This window comes from Arachis stenosperma, chromosome 10 (genome assembly GCF_014773155.1).
Source record: "Arachis stenosperma cultivar V10309 chromosome 10, arast.V10309.gnm1.PFL2, whole genome shotgun sequence".
In the NCBI taxonomy this organism is placed as follows: Eukaryota; Viridiplantae; Streptophyta; class Magnoliopsida; order Fabales; family Fabaceae; genus Arachis; species Arachis stenosperma.
In genome coordinates this window covers 83,367,807-83,373,176 of record NC_080386.1, presented here as the reverse complement: position 1 = coordinate 83,373,176, position 5,370 = coordinate 83,367,807, and the positions used below count along the sequence as shown (strand labels likewise).

The 5,370-nt window shown below is 39.4% G+C and overlaps 1 non-coding gene across 1 annotated transcript; it reads right to left on the bottom strand.

Annotated features, from left to right (window-relative positions):
* Positions 1 to 218: 218 nt before the first annotated feature.
* On the bottom strand, positions 219 to 322 carry LOC130958423 (small nucleolar RNA R71). The gene has a single exon (XR_009077546.1). It is a non-coding gene; the product is annotated as a small nucleolar RNA R71 (small nucleolar RNA).
* Positions 323 to 5,370: the final 5,048 nt, after the last annotated feature.

The following is a 5,370-nucleotide window of genomic DNA, read 5'->3' as shown; positions in this document are numbered from 1 at the left end:
AAGATCCTCATCAGTTTTTGGCTGAATTTTTGCAAATTTGTAACACTGTTAAGAATAATGGAGTTGATCCCGAGGTCTACAGACTTATGCTTTTCCCTTTTACTGTAAGAGACAGAGCTAGTATATGGTTGAACTCACAACCTAGAGACAGCCTGAACTCTTGGTAAAAGCTGGTCAATGCCTTCTCAGCTAAATTCTTTCCACCTCAAAAGATGAGTAAGCTTAGAGTGGAAGTTCAAACCTTCAAATAGAAGGAAGGTGAGTCCCTCTGTGAAGCTTGGGAAAGATACAAGCAATTGATCAGAAGGTGTCCTTCTAGCATGCTTTCAGAATGGAGCATCATAGGTATCTTTTATGATGGTCTGTCTGAGTTATCCAAGATGTCATTAGACCATTCTGCAGGTGGATCTATTCATCTGAAGAAAATGCCTGCAGAAGCCCATGAACTCATTGAAATGGTTGCAAATAACTAGTTCATGTACACTTCTGAAAGAAATCCTGTGAACAATGGGACAACTTAGAAGAAAGGAGTCCTTGAGATTGATACTCTGAAAGCCATGTTGGCTCAGAACAAAATATTGACTCAGCAAGTCAATATGATTTCTCAGAATCTGACTGGATTGTAAGCTGCATCTGGCAATGCTAAAGAAGCCTCCTCTGAAGGAGAAGCTTATGACTCTGAGAATCTTGCAATGGAAGAGGTGATTTACATGGGAGAACCCTATGGAAACACCTACAATTCTTCATGGAGGAATCACCCAAATTTCTCATGGAAGGATCAACAGAAGCCTCAACAAGGCTTCAATAACAATAATGGTGGGAGAAACAGGTTTGGCAATAGCAAACCTTTCCCATCATCTTCTCAGCAACAGATAGAGAATTCTGAGCAGAGCCTCTCTAGCTTAGCAAATATAGTCCTTGATATATCTAAGACCACCCTCAGTTTCATGACTGAGGCACGGTCCTCCATAAAAAATTTGGAGGCACAAGTGGGTCAGCAGATGATGAGCGGATAATTTGTACCCTTTTTGGCATTGTTTTTAGTATGTTTTTAGTATCTTTTAGTTAGTTTTTATTATATTTTTATTAGTTTTTAGTTAAAATTCACTTTTCTGGACTTTACTATGAGTTTGTGTGTTTTTCTGTGATTTCAGGTATTTTCTGGCTGAAATTGAGGAATCTGAGCAAAAATCTGATTCAGAGACTGAAAAGGACTGCAGATGCTGTTGGATTCTGACCTCCCTGCACTCGAAGTGGATTTTCTGGAGCTACAGAAGCCCAATTGGCGTGCTCTCAACGGCGTTGGAAAGTAGACATCCTGGGCTTTCCATCAATATATGATAGTTCATACATTGCCCAAGATTTGATGGCCCAAACCGGCGTTCAAAGTCACCTACAGAAATTCCAGCGTTAAACGCCGGAACTGGCACCAAAATGGGAGTTAAACGCCCAAACTGGCACCAAAGCTGGCGTTTAACTCCAAGAAGAGTCTCTACACGAAAATGCTTCATTGCTCAGCCCAAGCACACACCAAGTGGGCCCGGAAGTGGATTTTTATGTCATTTACTCATCTTTGTACACCTTAGGCTACTAGTTTCCTATAAGTAGGACCTTTTACTATTGTATTTTAATCTTTTGATCACTTTAGATTTCTAGATCATCTTTGGACATCTAGTTCTTAGATCATTTGGGGGCTGGCCTCATGGCCATGCCTAGACCTTGTTCTTATGTATTTTCAACGGTGGAGTTTCTACACACCATAGATTAAGGTGTGGAGCTCTGCTGTACCTCGAGTATTAATGCAATTACTATTGTTCTTCTATTCAATTCCGCTTGTTCTTTGTCCAAGATATCACTTGTTCTTCAACTTGATGAATGTGATGATCCGTGACACTCATCATCATTCTCACCTATGAACAAAGTGACTGACAACCACTCTTGTTCTACAAGCATACGAGGCTCTAGTGAATATCTCTTGGATTCTTTAACCGGAATCTTCGTGGTATAGGCGAGAACTGATGGCGGCATTCAAGAGAATCCGGAAGGTCTAACCTTGTCTGTGGTATTCTGAGTAGGATTCAATGATTGAATGACTGTGACGTGCTTCAAACTCCTAGCAGGCGGGGTGTTAGTGACAGACGCAAAAGAATCGCTGGATTCTATTCCGGCCTGACCGAGAACCGACAGCTGATTAGCCATATGCTGTGACAGAGCATAGGAACATTTTCACTGAGAGGATGGGAGGTAGCCACTGACAACGGTGAAACCCTTGCATAAGCTTGCCATGGAAAGGAGTAAGAAGGATTGGATGAAGACAGTAGGAAAGCAGAGAGACGGAAGGGAAGGCATCTTCATACGCTTATCTGAAGCTCTCACCAATGATATACATAAGTATCTCTATCTTTATCTTTATGTTTTATTCATCATCTATATCCATTTGAGTCTGCCTGACTAAGATTTACAAGGTGACCATAGCTTGCTTCATACCAACAATCTCCGTGGGATCGACCCTTACTCACGTAAGGTATTACTTGGACGACCCAGTACACTTGCTGGTTAGTTGTGCAAAGTTGTGTAGTGAATCACAATTTCACGCACCAACAGAGTAAAAGAGTTACTGAAACTTCTCCTAGCACTCTCCCAAGTAATACAGAAGAGAATCCAAAAAGAGAGTGCAAGGCCATCCACACGTCCAACATGGCCGAACCTGTAGAGGAGGGAAACATAGTAATTCCCAGTGAGGAAGACCTCATAGGACGTCCACTGACCACTAAGGAGTCCCCTCATGAGGAACCAAAGGAATCTGAGGCTCATCTAGAGACCATATAGATTCCACTGAACTTTCCATTACCGTTCATGAGCTCTGAAGAATATTCTTCTTCTGAAGAAGATGAAGTTACTACTGAAGAGTAAACTGCTCAGTATCTAGGAGCAATCATGAAGCTGAATGCCAAATTATTTGGTAATGAGACTTGGGAGGATGAACCTCTATTGATCATTAATGAACTAAACGCCTTGGCTTAGCTGAAGATACCTTAAAAAAAACCGGATCCCGGAAGGTTCTTAATACCTTGCACTATTGGCATCATGACCTTTGAGAAGGCTCTGTGTGACCTGGGGTCAAGTGTAAATCTCATGCCACTCTCTGTAATGGAGAAATTGAGAATTTTTGAAGTAAAAGCTGCAAGAATCTCACTGGAGATGGCAAACAAATCAAAGAAACAGGCTTATGGACTTGTAGAGGATGTTTTGGTAAAGGTTGAAGACCTTTACATCCCTGCTGATTTCATAATCCTAGACACTAGGAAGGATGAGGATGAATCCATCATCCTTGGAAGACCCTTCCTAGCCACAACAAAAGCTGTGATTGATGTAGACAGAGGAGAGTTAGTCCTTTAAGTGAATGAAGACTACCTTGTGTTTAAGGCTCAAGGATCTCCTTCTGTACACATGGAGAAGAAGCATGAAAAGCTTCTCTCATTACATAGTCAAACAGAGCCCTTACATTCAAACTCTAAGTTTGGTGTTGAGAGGCCATCATCATGCTCTGAGTATCTATGAGGCTCCATGAGAGTTCTTAAGAATGAATTCTAGTGTTTCAAGGTGATGTTCTTATCATCACCAAAGCTGATTGATCATCATCAATTTAGCTCTTGAATGCAATGTCCTGCTGAAGCTTAGCTAGCTATGTCTAATTCCTTTAGACTAAAGCTTTAGACTAGCATTGCAATGATTCCTGGAATCCAAATAGAGAATTCTGAAACCTTCATTTTCTATTTTCATATAATTTTTGAAAAAGCACAAAAAAATTACAAAAATCATAAAAACCAAAAAATATTTTTATGTTTCTTGTTTGAGTCTAGTGTCCAATTTTAAGTTTGGTGTCTTGCATGCATTGTTTATTTGATCTTGGTTCTATTCTCAAGTCAATAGTACAGGGAATTGAAGATTTAGAACATGCAGCAGAGGAATTACACAGAAAAAGCTGGGCGTTCAAAACGCCCAGTGAAGAAGGACAGACTGGCGTTTAAACGCCAGCCAGGGTACCTGGTTGGGCGTTTAACGCCCAAAAAGGTAGCATTTTGGGCGTTAAACGCCAGAATGGATACCATTCTGGGCGTTTAACGCCAGGATGGCACAAGGGGGAAGATTTTGTTTTCAAAATCAATTTTTTTTCAAGTTTTCAAAGTTTTTCAAAATCAAATCTTTTTCAAATCATATCTTTTCAATCAAATGTTTTCAAAATCAATTTCTTTCCTTTTTCAAAGATACTTACTAACAATTAATGATTTGATTGAACATCTTAAGTGTGTTGCCTTTTCTGTTGAGAAAGGTTTAATGTTTGAATAATATCTTTTCTTGTTAGGCAAGTCATTAATTTTTAAAATCAAATCTTTTTAAAATTGTTTTCAAAATCATATCTTTTCAATCATATCTTTTTAAAACCATAACTTTTCAATCATATCTTTTTAATCACATCTTTTTCAAAACAGTTTTCAAATCATATCTTTTTTATTTCTAATTTCAAAAATCTTTTTCAAAAATTTCTTGATCTCTTTCTCACTCTTGATTTTCGAAAATTAATTAATTTTTTTTAAAATGTTTTCAAAATACTTCACTTGATTTTCGAAAATTTCTTCCTCTCTTCCCACATCCTTCTATTTATGGAGTACCACTCCTTCTCAATGCACAATTCGAACTCCATCTTCTTTGATAAGTTCGAATCTTCTACTTCTGTCTTCTACTTTTCCTTTCTTCTGACACCTCAAGGAATCTCTATACTGTGACATAGAGGATTCCATATTTTCTTGTTCTCTTCTCTTTCATATGAGCAGGAGCAGAGACAAAGGCATTCTTGTTGAAGCTGACCCTGAACCTGAAAGGACCTTGAAGCGAAAGCTAAGAGAATCTAAGGCACAACTCTCTGTAGAGGACCTGACCGAATTCTTCAAAGAAGAAGAAGACATGGCAGCCGAAAACAACAACAATGCCAACAATGCAAGGAAGGTGCTGGGTGACTTTACTGCACCTACTCCCGACTTCTATGGGAGAAGCATCTCTATCCCTGCCATTGGAGCAAACAACTTTGAGCTTAAGCCTCAATTAGTTTCTCTAATGCAACAGAATTGCAAGTTCCATGGACTTCCATTGGAAGATCCTCATCAGTTCTTAGCTGAGTTCTTGCAAATCTGTGACACTGTCAAGACTAATGGGGTAGATCCTGAGGTCTACAGACTTATGCTATTCCCTTTTGCTGTAAGAGACAGAGCTAGGACATGGTTGGACTCACAACCTAAAGAAAGCCTGGACTCTTGGGAAAAGCTAGTCAATGCCTTCTTGGCAAAGTTCTTTCCACCTCAAAAATTGAGT